This window comes from Carassius auratus, unplaced genomic scaffold (assembly GCF_003368295.1).
Source record: "Carassius auratus strain Wakin unplaced genomic scaffold, ASM336829v1 scaf_tig00017156, whole genome shotgun sequence".
Classification (NCBI taxonomy): Eukaryota; Metazoa; Chordata; class Actinopteri; order Cypriniformes; family Cyprinidae; genus Carassius; species Carassius auratus.
This window is the reverse complement of record NW_020524747.1, coordinates 22,478-39,047: the sequence shown is the minus strand read 5'-3', so window position 1 is coordinate 39,047 and position 16,570 is coordinate 22,478. Positions and strand designations below refer to the sequence as shown.

At 36.4% G+C, this 16,570-nt stretch overlaps 1 pseudogene; it reads right to left on the bottom strand.

Moving 5' to 3' along the window:
* Window positions 1-916: 916 nt before the first annotated feature.
* On the bottom strand, window positions 917-15,054 carry LOC113075544 (kinesin-like protein KIF3C; annotated as a pseudogene).
* Between the last annotated feature and the right edge of the window lie 1,516 nt (window positions 15,055-16,570).

Below are 16,570 nucleotides of genomic sequence, written 5' to 3'. Positions count from 1 at the left end.
AGTTTCCATGTAACATGCATTTGGAGCTTGTAATATCCATTAATACTACAGCTTGTAATATTAATGGAGTGTTTTCTCTAGTTGACTCACCTGAATAGGTTCGCAGATTTGTTTGTAGACATTTGTTGTTCTTAGACATGGAAACCAGTTATCCTTCTATTTGTAAACATCATACTTTGTTCATTCATTTAGTTAAATAAGACCCACTGATTCAGTTTTACTTGCAAAGAGAGAAACTGTCTCAAAATCAATCATCTTTTGCCAGAGAACTTCCTTTTATTCCATCCAGTGAGAGCAGCTCCATAATCACACAGGTCTAACACACGTGAACACGCTGATCTCCTGTACATAACTGAACTCCACATATGTTCATAATTACAGGAGAGGGGCTTTCGGCTGGAGACCGTGGCTGCTGCTTTGAGGAAATCAAGTTAGCAAGGCATACAGCGTGTGTGTGTGTGTGTGTGTGTGAGTGTCCTTGTCAATGCCATCTCATTGCTAGAAGTCAGTGCAGCGGTTTAAAAGTCTAAAGCCCAGCTCAGAGTAACAAGTTCTTCTAGAGCCAGGGTTCCCACAACCTTTAAACCTATAGGTTACAGAAATTAATACTTTTATTCAGCAAGGCTGCATTACATTGTTCAAACGAGACGTTTATAAGGTTACAAAAGGTTTCTTTTTCAAATAAATGCTGTTCTTTTGAACTTTCATCAAAGAACCCTGAAAAATGCATCAGTTTCCAAAAAAATATGAAGCAACTGAAGGATCATGTAAAACAACAAGGTAATGATGCTGAAAATTCAGCTTTGCGTCACAGCAATAAATTAAGTTGTAAAATATTCTTAAATATAAAACATTTAATTTAAAATAGTAATGCCATTACTGAAATTTTGATCAAATAAATGCAGCCTTGCATTTCAAAAACACTGAAAAAAAAACGTACTGACCCCATTTGAATGTATATATATATATATACACACACACATAATTTTTATGCATTTTTCTGACAGCTGTTGTAATTGTTTTACAATACATGTTTTTCTTTTTTTTACAATTCTGTTTTCACTCATGTTTATATTTATTTATATTATATTGTGTTTATATTTATATTTAAAAAATGCCAACATGAAATCTCCATTACTAACATTCTATTCATTTCCATGACCCTTCCAGGCCTGGAAAACCAATCAAATTCCCAGACAATTCCAGGTTTTCCATGAGCCATTGGGAACCCTGTAGATCCTTCCTCCAGCCGATCAGCCGCCTCCCGTCCAGAACCCTGATCAGAATCACAAAGACACACACGTACAGTAAGACATGCAGATAGAAAGAGAGACGTCCCTCTTGCTCAGCTCTTGTCTTGAAAGCTCAGGCTGAGCGATCAGAAAGTCCCGCTCTTTTGGCTTCCATCATTTGAGGTTTGTGGCTCTACTCCTGGATCGGACCCGTGCAGGTCAGTACGTAAACACTAAGGTTGACCGATGGTTTTTGGAAGCAGCAAAATGAATGAAAATAACTAGCCTCAAGTTATTCAGTGTTGTTGATGGCAGTTTTCAAAGTGTCTTCACTGTCCTGAGGAGCAGAGAGCTAGAGAGAGAGCAAGGGCGAATCATTTTCAGAATACTGATTGTTTAATTGGTCCTCCTGATAAGTTGCTGGGACTAGTCCTGCGTTCAGTATTTGTCAGATCACGGGCATGTTTTCATCTGGTTTCATCAGTCTTGGTTAGTAATGACGGACGGTTCATCTTCCCCCGTCTTCATTGGTCTATTTAGGATTGATTGACTACTGTGTATCCCTTACGGGGGCGGGAATATAGAAGTTCCAAGTCTCATTCCTGGGCTGTTGCCATGGTGAAGTTCTGTGGGTGTGGCATGCTGTGGTACCCTGAGGATGCCAGAGAGAGGGCGGAGCTTGAGGAGGAAATGACTTGCTGAGACTGACACCTGCGAACACAAATGATGTTCCACTGTTGTTTAAAAATAGTATTTAAAATAGTTTGGAGTGATTTAAAGTGAATTATGCAACACTCTGGTCTCATGAAGTGCATGTTTAATGCAGCTAGTGGCAGCATCAAAGAGTTTGTTTTATTTTTAATACAGTTTTTAGTCAAAATGTCTTTATTTTGGCAGTCCGATCAAATTGCAATTCCACTGGAAATGAGAGGTCAAGTCAGGAACACTGAATTGTGTAGTAGGTCTTCCTAGTATTTTATGCACAGAAAAATGTATAAACTGCAGAAATGGTATGAGAAATACACTCATACATATTCCATTCCAAAAATAGCCCATAAACATATGATAAATCTGCACTTTCAACTATGTGCACATGAGCACTATGTTATAGAGATTATGAGTTAATCTTGAATTACCATAAAGGCCATCACACTATAATTCTAATTTAATCAAATCACACAAAACATTAAAAAAAATTACTTTGGTTCATGAAATTATATTCAATATAATAATAATAATGTGTGTGTGTGTGTGTGTGTGTGTGTGTGTGTAAAATTATATTTAAACCTATTTCATTATTTATAGAATTATAATATTTTAATATATTCAACTATAATTTGCCAAATATAAATATAACTTTGTTGTTTATTGTATCTTATAAATTTTACTGACCATGACTGAGATTTTCTGACCAGTCCAGACGCTGATTTCTCTCTGTAACTGGTGTTGTCCAACAGATTATCTCGAGATGATTCCACCTCTGATCCAAACTTTGGGAGGTCCAGTTGAAACATGACAGGAGGAGTCGTGTCCAGTTCCATAACCATTATATTCTCTGCCTATGGAGGTACACGTGGGACAAAAGATACAAAAAAACAATCACTTAAACTGCTCACTGCAAAAAAAATACAAATGTTTGAAATTAATATTTGTGCTTTTACGTTTATAAACAACATCCTCAACATATTTTTGCAGTGCACATAATCACGCAGCTCCAGCACATGAATGAATTCATCCATTTGATTTGACATCCTCTGGCCATGTTCCACTTTTTCTTCCTACTCTTCCATCTCTCTCTCTCTCTGTAAACATACCCTGTATCTGGAATGAGGTCCCATCGCTATGGCAATCCTGGCGAACTGGCTGATTGGTCGCTTGTATCCCACAGCAGAGGTGGGTCTTCTCTTCATTTGTGTGAATTTACTGCGTGAACACAAACAGACAAGAAGATCAAGATTCACTCTCGGTGTGCGCTGTTCTGCTCAGTAAAACAATCAATCACAATGTCAGATCAGAGTTATTTTACTATCATTGAAATAGTTTTAGAGTTTTTGTTACTATATTTAATTAGATATTATTTTTTCTGTTTCATTTTAATTTTAAAGTTTTTTTAATTTTGTTTTTGTGCCATTTTTATTATTATTTTATTTAAATATGTTTGCATAGATTATTAAATTTTAGTTTAATTATTTAAGTTCTTAAACTAAATGTAAATTAGAAATGTTGACTTGAAAATGAGCTGAAATAAAATAAGTGTTAAGTTTTTTAATATTTTATTTCAGTTAACATTTTTTTTTAAATCATTTTAAATGAATTAATTTTTTTTTATGGTTTTAGTTAATGAAAATAAAGTCTGCATCAGATCATGCTGTTACTTATATAAATACTATGGCATAATACCATGGTATTCTGTAAAGAACCTAGTAAGTACAGTGGTATTTATGTTTTCCATCAACAGAAGAACTTTTGTTCTAAAGGGTCTAAAAACCAAAAATGTTGTTAGAAAACTTAAAATATGTTTCCATATGTGCTATTTCATCATTTTGATGACTTTACTATTATTCTAAAATGTGCAAAACATTGAGTTTTGATATTTGATGTGTTTCATCTGGCAGTGTAACTCTAAGTGCTGTGATATTAGCATCTGATGGAGGTTCACTCACTTCTCAGCAGGAACGAGAGGCTGAAACTTCCACTGGTCTTCCTCAGCATCAAACTGAAGTCTGTTCATGATTTTATTCTTCTCTTCAGGAGGTATAAAGTTCTCTATAATCAGATATCTACAGAGATACAGACACGTTAGCTGTGTGATTGTTCTTAAACCTCAGGCAAATCCTCCCTTTAAAGACGTCAGCAATGGTAAAATGATGCATAGATGGAGCTCAGACTCACTTGAATTTGAGTTCTCTGGTCAGTTCATTCTGTGTTTGCTCCAGCTCCTGCCGGCTCCTCACATGCTCATCATTTACATCCTGAATGTCTGCCTTCAGAGACTGAAGCTTCGCATACAGCTGCACAGACAGAGAGAGAGAGAGAGAGAGAGAGAGAGAGAGAGAGAGTGATCATCCGTCATCTGCAGCATCTGTCCTTCATCATAATCATCATCACCTTCATCCATACATCCTTCATCTCATCATCCATCCATCCATCCTTCATCACATCATCCATCCATCCATCCTTCATCACATCATCCATCCTTCATCACATCATCCATCCATCATCATCATCATCCATCCATCCTTAATCTTCATCCTTCCATCCTTCATCACCATAATCACCCATCCATGCATCATCCATCCTTCATCTTCATTTCCTTCATCCATCCATTTTTCATCTTCATTTCCTTCATCCATCCATCCTTCATCACCATCCATCCTTCATCACATCATCTGTCCATCCTTCATCACCATCATCCATCCGCCCTTCATCTTCATCCATCATCAACATCGTCCATCCATTCTTCATCACCATCATCCCTCCATCCTTCATCACCATCGTCCATCCATCCTTAATCACCATCATCCATCCATCCTTAATCACCATCATCCATCCATCCTTCATCACATCATCTATCCATCCTTCATCACCATCATCCATCCGCCCTTCATCTTCATCTTCATCCATCATCAACATCGTCCATCCATTCTTCATCACCATCATCCCTCCATCCTTCATCACCATCCATCCTTAATCACCATCATCCATCCATCCTTCATCACCATCCATCCTTAATCCCCATCATCCATCCATCCTTCATCACCATCCATCCTTCATCACCATCCATCCTTCATCACATCATCTATCCATCCTTCATCACCATCATCCATCCGACCCTTCATCTTCATCTTCATCCATCATCAACATCGTCCATCCATTCTTCATCACCATCATCCCTCCATCCTTCATCACCATCATCCATCCATCCTGCATCATCACCATCATCAACATCTATCCTTCATCACCCTTATCTACCCATCCTTCATCATCCATCCTTTATCTTCATCATCCTTCCATCCTTCATCTTCATTATTCTTCCATCCTTCATCAACATCCATCCATCCTACAACATCATCATAATTCCATCCATTATACTTCATCAGCCATCATCATCAACATTCATCCATCATCATCATTATCCATCCTTCATTTTCTTTTCATCACCTTCATCCACCTATATTTCATCATCCTTCATCACCCTCATGCTGTAATCAGTGCTCAGTCAGTGTTAGTGTGAGAGGACAGCAGGGGTTAAAGGTGAAGGTCAGGAAGGAGAAGGTAAGGGCTCTACAACAGGAAGTGATGTGTTCTGGCAGGAAGTGGTGTGCAGATTAATGTGGGAACAGTGGAGCTCAGTCCTGTTTTGCCTGTCTACTATTGAGAATGAATCTCTGAAGTCATCATAGCTTGAGGAAGAGGGTTTTGGTGGTTAGCATGCTAGCAGTAGCTGTAAAGATGAATGCAGGTTGGCTAGAATTAGTTGCTGTAAAAGCGTTGTTCTTTTCATAATGCTTTAATGCCAAGACTAGCATTTAGCATTAGCCTCATCGTAGCCTCTGACAGTCAGTGACCGAGCAAGTGTAAAACAAACTAACCTTCTTGTACTGATAAAAGGTGTTTTATTTTCACAGGGATTGGGGGCAGGGGTGATCCAGGGGTCAAATGTCAAAGGTCCAGAATTAAGGGGGAGCAAGAGGAACAGGAGTCAGGGAACTCAGAGGCTTTAGATTTATATTTACTATCAGTCTTTTCAGTGGTTGCTAAAGAGGGTTGATGTTTGTAAGATTAAAGTTTTTGAAAAAGTATCTTCTGCTCACCAATGCTGTATTTATTTGATTAAAAATAAAGTAAATTTTTGTAATATTATAGAAATATTATTCCAATATAAAATAATTGTTTTTAGGTGAATTTATTCTTGTGATCAAAGCTGTATTTTCAGTATCATTCCTCCAGTCTTCAGTGTCACATGATCCTTCAGAAATCATTCTAATATACCGATTTGCTGCATAAGAAACATTTATTTGTATTATCAATGTTGAAAATATATGTTTTAATAATTGAGATTTATTGATACTTTATTTTCAGGATTTTTTGATTAATAGAAAGATCAATAGAACAACATATATTTGAAACCGAGATATTTCATAGCACTTTTGATCAATTTAATGCATCCATTCAGAATAGACTTAAGCTGACTTAAAATTAATAAAAAATTATAGATATAATAAAAAAAAGAATAAAAATGACAAAGATACACAAATATATACATACAATTTATACTCCATTAGCTATTTATGTGTGAGGAAAACCAGTTTAGATTTTTTTTACATGTGTAAGCGATAAATCAATTTTGAAAATGCAATATGGGACTTTCATTTGTCATTAATCTTTGCTTTGCCTCCATCAAGTTCCAAAAAATAAAAAAATAATCAAAAGAAATTAAGTTTCATAATTACTTAATATTGGGAACCACTGGTCACCAAAACAGTGACATTCTCTTCATTAGCAACCTCTGAATGTGACACCATCACCACAGTTTCCCTCTCTTCAGGTGTGTGTGTGTGTGTGTGTGTGTGTATCTCACCTTTTTGAGTTTCTTGGTCTTTGCTTCCACTTCCTGTTGCAGTGAGGAGAATGTTTCTCTGAGTTCTAGTGTTTCCTCATCCTGAGAAAACATTTGCTGCTGTATTTCTCTCTCTCTGCGTGTCTGCAAACACACACAGATTCACACACTCCGTTACATGTTGTGCACGAGCACAGTATGTCATATGGATGCTGAAGGTGAAGTGTGTAGTCTTTTTTGTCACTAGTAATTGCAAATATTGAAACGGTGTTTGTTACCTGTTCTGCAATCTCATGTCTTTTCTGTTCAAGCATCTTCTGTTGCTCATTAGTATGATCAATAATGTTCTTCCCACCAACCAGCAGCTTGCTCTCCATTGCCTAGCAACCACAAGAAACCGTCAACATCAGCAGCGGATCACATGTAGAGGTCACACTCATTAGGATATATCAAATTACTTTTCAATAAAGCCTATAATTATTATTGACATTTCATTTTTCATTTTATATACACAACTTTTCAAAATATTTTGGCATTTTATGTGCTTTTGTCATTTTAACTTTTGTAATTTTGTTATGTGCAGGTCATTTGTTTCAGTTTTTGTTTTTCAAATATTTGTATTACATTTTTTATTTAAATTTTTGGCTTTAGTAATGTTGGTATCAGAACAATTGAAATATATATTAAATTATATTATTTTATTATTTGTAAAATAAATATATATATATATATATATATATATATATATATATATATATATATATATATATATATATATATATATATATATATATTTATTTATATATTTGGGTAAACAAACTTAACCAGCCCAAAACCTCTGAACAATAGTGTATGATATAAAAACATATTTTCAATTAAGGTGCAGTGGAAATCTGAACCAATGAGATTTAGTTGTGGGCGGGGCTTCCCAGTGTGATCCTGCACAAATAGAAAACGGTTTATTTTGTTGCATCGCAAAGGATTTCTGTCACTCGAGTAGCCTGAAATCACAAACTCTCATTGAATAAGGATGACTTCTGGTTTCTTTCTCACTACAAATCGATGTGAGTGCCAGCGACCTTTTCGAAGGCACGATGAAAATCAGCTCTGAATCTCCTCCCCCACTCGACACAGAGCTCTCTTTGTGGACAGCAGCAGCTCGTGGCTTTAGCGACACACAAAGATTATTGTCAAAGGGCCACAACAGAAACAAGGACAAAGCCTGAGCCCAGAACTACAGCTGACCCGCACGGCCCATCAGACCGGCTCATAACATCCAAAACACCCTGTCAGAACCCATCAGACTCCACAGCACACGTCTCTCTGATTCACACACACAATTCATCTCTCTGGCTATGTGATCACAGGACTGGAACGGATGGAATGAGAGGAGAGATAACGCAGAGACATGGAAAGATGGAGAGAAAGGGCTTTTTGTCCCAAGGGATGAAACCAAACCCTTCTCGGGTTAATGTACAGCCAAGCAGAAGGGCGGAGACAAGTACAAACCTTATCAGCATGGTCATGAATATCAATTAGGTGACATAACTGCTCTTAAAGAAACACCCCAATTTTTTTGAAAATAGGCTAATTTTAAGAGTTAAACAGTTGAGTTTTACTGTTTTCAAATCCATTCAGCCGATATCCGGATCTGGTGAATGGATGGATTCGAAAATGGTAAAACTCAACTGTTTAACTCTAGGGGAGTTGGAAAATTTGCCTATTTTGTTTTTTAAAAAGTGTATTTTTCCTTTAAAGCAGGTTTTACCTTGCAGTGTGACCAACAGAAACAATTAAAATAGACCCCCCCCCCCAAGCAATTAAACTACATATATACATACATGCACATATACATACACACACACACATACACACACACTTATATATATGTAATATTACATTATCATCATAGTTATGAATATTAATTAGGTGATGTCACATTCGGCCAATTGCACCTAACTGGTCATAATGCAGTTTTTATGTGGACTGCTACAAAATAAAATTCCCAACATAAACAATTAAAATATATTCAATTATATTGTAGTATAATATATAATTTAATAAAATGACAGTAATTAAAATTTTGAATGAACTTTTAATATTTCATTTTTTATTTTAATTTTAGACATTTTAATTATTTTATTATTTTTTCTTTTTAATTGTTTATTTAAAACATTATAAAATAAATAAATAGATAAATAAGAAATGTGGTTCTAAATTTAATATGGTACCCTTTAGACACTCATATTTTTAATTAGCTTTATAAATATGTGTGTGTGTGTGTGTGTGTGTGTGTGTGATTTTAGTTTTAGTCATTTTATGTGCTTTTGTCATTTTTACATTTTACATATTTATTTTAAATATTTCTATATAACTTTTTTCTATTTTAATAATGTTAGAACAACAACAATTAAAATATAATGCATTTATTTCACAAAAAAAGAAATTCAAATAAAATGGCGCAAAACCTTTACACACCCAGGTCTTAATATTAAAAGTAATTAATATTTTTAATTAGCTTTTTTATTTTTTTATTTTATATTTTATTCTTAGTCATATTTTTTAAGCTTATTATTATTATTTCTATGTAACTTCATTTTTATTGGTAACAAAGTAGTAATGTTAGTAATTAAATATAAAATATAGAAATATACAAATAGTACAAAACTCTTTTCACACTCACATCTTCGGTTGGAGTAATATTTTGACTGATTTTATATTGTATACAATAAACTGTTACAGTAGTGAAGGAAAAAAAGATCAGAGAGAGAGAGAAACAGAGAGATGGTTTAAAATAGACGTGGGCCTCTTAGGAAGCACCAGCAGGACGCTCAGTCATCACACACACACACACACACACACACACACACACACTCAGCAGGAAAGATGAGCTCGTCTAACAGAGACCTTTCCATCCAGGCCCCTTACATTCCCATCACCATGGCAACAGAGCTCAGGACCAGTCTGGCTCATTATCTATTCACCTATTCACACTGCTGAGGAGTTCATTGGCCAGGAGCTCCGAACACAAGCTCCGCCCACCTACACAATGAAGCTGACACATCATTATTTAAGCAAAGGATCCTGGGAGAACTGTCAGCACATACAGGCTACGTTTGGAAATAGCATACATTACATAACAATATACTGTGAAACAATTACGTTGAATGTTTAATTCAGCAAGTTGCGTTCAGTTATAATGGTTACAAAATGGCTTTTTTGCATCTTTTAGTTCATCATCTTGGGATTCCATGTGTACAAAAGTACAGTATAAATCAGTCTCATTTCAGTATTATGTAATTTTGTAGTATTTACTAATATTATGAATAATTTTAGTTTTATATTTTCAGTTTTTATTTTAATATCAGTTTTAATACGCCTTTTAGTAGTTGTGTTATATGCTTGACATTGTTATTTATTTATTTAATATTTCTATTTAGCTTTAGTTTTATTTAAGCTTTTTAATTTTAGTACTTAACTTTAGTTTTTTAATTTAGAGATTGTATGTATACAAATATAAAATATGAATCCATTATTATTTCAGTGTTGTTTACATAATGTTACAGCATTTAATAATATTTTGAGTTTCTATTTTTACATTTCCAGTTTTCATTTTAAAATGCGTTTTAATGTAAGTTTGAGTAATTTTATGTGCTTTTGTCATTTTTTATTAGTTATATATATATATTTAGCTTTGACTTGTTTTTATTTCAGTAATTTTAGCACTTTAGATCATTTACTTAGCTTAGCTGCCAAAGCAACAGTTTACTTTTTCCATCCAGTATTTATATATATATTTTTTTTTAATTTCAGGTATATTTATTTTATTTCATTGCACATAGTTTTGGTTTGTTGTTAACAATACCTACACTGGTATACAGTACATTCAACACACTGTGAAAACAGTATGATTATACTAGTAGTATACAGTATTACAGTACGCTACTCCAAATATACAGTCACACACACAAACAAATCCAAAAGACACTATATAATTATGTTTCTTCCTGTATGTCTCTCTCGCCACCACATCCTTTCTTTAAATGACAGTATAATTAAACTAGAAAACAGTTGTGTAAACAGATATTAAAGGCTAAAAGTGTGTGTGAAGTGGTGGTAAAACAGGCACATGAGCACTGGGACTTCACAACTAAACACTCAGTTCACTCTAGTAGCAGCACAATGAATCTGAGTCATGTGCTGAGTTTAGAACAACACCATACTACTTCTACTATGTGTGCAGCACATATAGTATGCAAAATATTCTGTATGCATGTTTATGTTCTTACTGTACATTTTTGTAGATATTCACTGAAAACAAAAATGTGTGTGTGTTTGTATATATATTAGGGCCGGGACTTTAACGCGTTAATTGAGATGAATTAATTACACAAAAAATAATGTGTTAACTAAGATTAATTAATTACAGAAAAAAATTCCCGCATTTTTAATAACTTAGTTTTTGCACCGCGGAACGTTTCTCACTGGATGAGTTTCGGCGGGACCGATTATACTGGAGCACCAACTAGCCTTCGCATATCACTGCAGCACATCTACGAGCCTCAAGTATCACCTCAACGCAAAACATATAGCAGCTAGCGTGGACTTTACACTTTATGTTGAACTATGTATTATTTTGTTGGTGCAATTGGCAGTTTATGTTGAACTCTTTATTGTTTTGGCCAAGGTTTTCTAATAGTCAGTGTTTCCAATGTTATATATATATATATACCTATAAGCTTTCTGAATTTCTGAAATGTACTATTTCTAAATTGTTTCTAAATAATATTCTATTGCTACACTTCAGGGCAAAAATTGCACTGGTCTGCTAGACTTGGTTGAACAAAAATAAACAATATTTTGTTGCTTAAGCTTATGTATTCAGTCATTATTCAATGGTATACTATAAATCCATGTGAAAAAAAATTACTTCTCACTGTTCTCAGGTCAAATATTTATATGCGATTAAAATGCGATTAATTTCGATTAATTAATTACAAAGCCTCTAATTAATTAGATTAATTTTATTAATCGAGTCCCGGCCCTTATATATATATATGTATATATGACAAATCTATTTAAATATATTGAAATTTACAATGAGTAGCGAGCCAGTATGTGACTGTGAACAGTATGTGAATGTGTTTATAATCAGACATTCAGTGATGTGCTTCCTGTGTTGCTGTTATTGTTTGAGATCTAGTGATGTGATTGGCTCACAGCACAGGGAACAGGATGAGGTCGTGATGAATCATCGCCTGTCAGGAAATGACCCACCAATAATCAGGGTTATTTATAAATCTGAAGCCCCTCTCTCATCTTGCATCAGGCCAGAACCACCACAAACACCTCCTATATGAGAATGAAGAGTTATATACTATATATTTCCAGCAGCCTGCTTTGCTATCACATGCACTCAGAATAATGCACAAGCACATGTGAAAATATGATGTCATGCATTAGGTCATCACAAGATGCATCAGATCACATGACTTGAATTTCAGAAAAAATACGGTGTTATTTAGTATTGTTGATGTTAAAGGGTTAGTTCACCCCAAAATGAAAATTAGCCCATTAATAACTCACCTTGAAGTCATCCTAGGTGTATATGACTTTCCTCTTTTATACGAGTCCAGTCGGGGTTATTTAAAAAATTATCTTTGATCTTTCAAGCTGTTTGATGGCACTCAGGAGGTGTTTATTCACCCACAGAGCTGTGCGACACTTATTTTTAATGGATGCACTTTTTATTAAACTTCTCATGGACCGATGCAGTGCAACACCCGCTGAGTGACATCAAACAGCTTGAATGATCAAAAACAATTTTTTAAATAACTCCAACTGGATTAGTCTGAAAGAAGTACTATACACCAAGGATTAGTCATTTATGGCTTAACTTTCATTTTTGGGTTAACTAACCCTTAATGTTAGTTTTCAGTTCATTTAAAGTTTTCAGAATTTTGATTTGTCATTTATTGTCATTTTTACTATTTGTTTTATATAAAATATTTCTAAATTATTTTATTAAGTTTTTTTTATTTATTATATAAATTTAATTTTATATTTTCTGTTGTTATTGTTATTAGTTTTTTATGTAAAATTAAGTTTTAGTTGATTTAGTTTTAGTTAACTAAATAAACAAACTAAATAAAAATAAGAAATATTGCCTAGGAAACTAGCTGAAATTAAATGTTTTATTAATTTAAATAAATTAAATAAAGTCAATTTTATATATTTTTACATTTTATTTAGATTAAGGTGTATTTTAAAAATAATTAATAAAATATTGTTTTATATATTGTTACAGTTTATTAAAAAAAACAGTATAGCTATTATAGTTAAAAAAATAGTGTGTTATAAATAATAGTTTTTTATGGTTTTAGTTTTAGTTAATAATATATATATATATATCAGAGTGTGATATCTATTAATTACATATTTCCATACAACAATATTTAAGGAACTTTTTTGTAATATATCATTTAAACTTACATGCACAACATACTGACCTTAAACTTGGCTGTGAGAAGATCTGTGGCCTCCTGCTCCTTCTTCAGATGCCTCATCATCCTCTCTTTCTCCTCCAGGAGTCTCTGTTTCTCCTCGGCCACCAGTGAATGATCATCTCTGATGGCCTCCTTCTCTCTCTCCAGCTTCTCCTGCTGCTCCTTCATGTACTCCTGCGCCTCCTTCTCCACGCTTTCTTCATCATCATCTTCAACATCCTCCTCCTCTACCTCTTCCTCTCCTCCTTCTCCGGTCTTCTTCAGTCTCCTGCTCCTACTCTTCCTCTTGGTGAGCATGCCGCGTTTATCCAGCTGCGATTTCAGCCGGGCGATCTCCTCCTGGAACTCCCTCAGGAGGGCGTCTTTGGGTCTTCATTGACACGAGGCTTGTTCTTGATGTTCTTGGCGCGGTTGGCGTAGCGCAGGGTGGTCAGGGTCTCCTCGTAATTGTAGGAGGCTGGTCCTAAAGTAGCCACCATGATGGTCTTGGCGTTCCCGCCCAATGAGTCCTGCAGCAACCGTGTGAGTTTTGAGTCACGGTATGGAACGTGAGAACTTCGTCCATCCACCAACGCAGAGATTACATTTCCTAGAGCGGAGAGGGACAGGTTGATCTTGGTGGCCTCCTTCAGACGTTCTCCTTGGACGCCAGTCTTGGTCTGTCTCTCGCTGCCCGCCAGGTCAACCAGGTTGAGTTTGCCAACGCGGATGTGGTTCTGTCCGTCTGGTCCAAGCTGGCTGCACTCCACCGTGATGATGAAGATGGCGTGTGACCTCGAGCTATGCTCGTTCATGTTGGTGAAGCCCACCGATCTAGTCTGGTTACCCACGTTCATCACGTGCTCGATCTCCTTCACGTTCTTGGTGACGAAGGAGGACAGATCTTTGATGTAGACCCCTGAGTCTGCACTCTCCTTCAGCTCCAGCTTCTTGCTGTGGTCTTTGGTGAGCAGGTCACGGATCTCCTCCTGGTAGATCTCCAAATAAGAGGCCCGGACCAGGTACTGCTGGTTCTGAGAGCGCGAGATGTGCGTGAAGATGTGCTCGAACGAGTTCGGGATGATGCCGCGGCGCTCGGCGTCCAGCCACTGGCCTTGCATGGTGTACGTCTTCCCGGTTCCCGTCTGTCCGTACGCGAAGATGGTGCCGTTGAAGCCGCGCAGAACCGAGTCGATGAGCGGTCGCACCGTCTCGTCATACAGGTCGCTCTGTTTGGAACAAGCGTCGTAAACCGCGTCGAACGTGAAGGTCTTGAGCAGCTCTCCCGGACCCGCCTTGGGGTTCCGCAGGGCCACCTGGCCCAGTTTCACATCCATCTGCACGCTATTCTCATACCCCATCGATTCCTCTTTACGGTTGAGCGGGCGACACCGAACCACCACCTTCACCGCCTCGCCGATTTTGGCCTTCATGGACATGTTGAATCCGTCTATACGAGATGAATGGATCACGAATGAGCGTAGTATTCCCGTTAAAGCAGATGGATGATGGACGATGTCAGCATCAGCATCAGCCGGTCACCGAGCGCATGATGTCAGTCCCGCTGCAAATCTCTGCGGTCTCCACAAATGAATAAATGATAAAGGCGGCTCCGTCATAAACACGGATGGATGAAATCATAAACTCAGAATATCTCACCGATTTACACCGAAACACAAGAAGATCCGAAATATAAGCGCGTCTGGCAGAAAATCACACACATCAACTGCGCTTCACTGCAGCCCTGCCCAAACACACACACACACACACACACACACACACACACATATCAGGGTTGCCAGGTCTGGCAAGAGAAATAAGCAATCTGAAATTCGAATTGGATTTTTAAGCAATAATGGCTCTCCTATATTAAATCAATTTCATATGACTTAAATGTGACTCAGTGACTTAAAATAAAAAAAGTATATTTTCTAATAGAAATTACCATGGTTATTATTAAACAGATAAGCTAATTGAGTCTAACCGCTAGGCTACCTATATATAGGCTATTTAATAAAATAAATAATAGACCCACTGAACCAGTGAATAGTTTCTGTATCTGATGCATACATAATCCCCTTTAAATCATTTGAAACTATTAGATAGTTTATAGTTTTATAAACCACTTTATGAAAATCAAGGGCAAAATCGTTTAAAAAGGCGAACATGGCAACATTGTAACACACACACACACACACACACACACACACACACACACACACAGTTATTATCTCCTTCGGTGTAATCATTGCAGAAATGCCCCAGAGAGGTGTTTGGGATTTAGACAGTGCTTTAAGTGGCCCAAAAGAGGTGCCGGTACTCTATTAATTTTTTTTGATGACTGCCCTCATCCCCTTGAGGTAACAACAACTATATTGAAGGGGTTTTATATACAGCAGTCAACAGGCGACCTTAATAATAAATCCTTTTATTAGTTTGTGGATTTGCTTGAGCTAGAAAGAACTACTGAACATAAATAAAATGTGCAAAAGGATTTTGAAAAAAAAATACCCTTAGAAAGAGGTACTTCATTCAAACTTCCAAACTGACTCAAATGATTCGCGAACCCGCTTTGAACTCCCGAACTGACTCCAATGATTAGCGAACCCGCTACGAACTCCCGAACTGATTCAAATGATTCGTGATCACCAAACTGACTCAAATGATTCGCGAACCCGCTCCGAACTCCCGAACTGACTCAAATGATTCGTGATCACCAAACTGACTCAAATGATTCGTGATCACCAAACTGACTCAAATGATTCGCGAACCCGCTACGAACTCCCGAACTGATTCAAATGATTCGTGATCACCAAATTGACTCAAATGATTCGCGAACCCGCTACGAACTCCCGATCTGACTCAAATGATTCGCGAACCCGCTCCGAACTCCTGAACTGGTTCAAATGATTCACGCTCCATACTCCGAACTAGGAAGAATTAGGAAGTGTGCATTGTGAAGGGCGTTCTGAAAAGCAGCAGCACAGGCAAAGGATTAAAACCTCTATTAAAACAAATGTCCAAATGAGCGTATGGGTACACTAAAAGCATGTTCTGGGTGCACGGAGAGGTGGAGGTATGCTCAAGAACTATATTTGGAAGTGCCGGTACTGAGTACCGGTGCATACCAGCCCACTTAAAGCACTGGATTTAGAGTTAAATTGTTAAAGCTGATTCAACTGTATTAAATATGGATCAGATCAGTGTTTGATAAAATGCTAATTATTGAAATACAGATAGGCTAAAAAAAAGATGCAAAAAAATAATAATAATGCAATAATAATAATATAAAA